The sequence below is a fragment of the Arachis duranensis genome, chromosome 5 (assembly GCF_000817695.3).
Source record: "Arachis duranensis cultivar V14167 chromosome 5, aradu.V14167.gnm2.J7QH, whole genome shotgun sequence".
Classification (NCBI taxonomy): domain Eukaryota; kingdom Viridiplantae; phylum Streptophyta; class Magnoliopsida; order Fabales; family Fabaceae; genus Arachis; species Arachis duranensis.
In genome coordinates, this window is record NC_029776.3 from 72,492,055 (window position 1) to 72,492,506 (window position 452).

Genomic DNA, 452 nt, shown 5'->3' on the forward strand with positions numbered 1-452 from the left:
TGGTTGTCCTCTGTCAATTGTTCCTTGTTTGGCTTTTTACTCTTTGGAGCAGTGTTATTCAGGGCCTTCCCACTCCTCAATTGAACTACTTGACATTCCTCTGTTATCTGTTTAGATATTTGCTGTTTTGCTTGATTCAACTGCAGTTCTATGCTCTTGTTAGCAACTTTAGTTTCATAGAGCATCTCTTTAAAGTCTGCTAACTGTTCTGTCATTAGGAGAAATTATTGATTAAGCTCAGTTATCTGTTCTTGAGGACTAGGGTCAGTGACTACTGCCATGACTTCCTCTTTTGGAGAGAACTCATTGCTAGAGTACAAATATTGGTTTCTAGCAACAGTGTCTATAAGCTCTTGAGCTTCTTCAATTGTCTTCCTCATGTGTATAGATCCACCAGCTGAGTGGTCTAAAGACATCTGAGCTTTTTCTGTAAGCCCATAGTAGAAAATGTC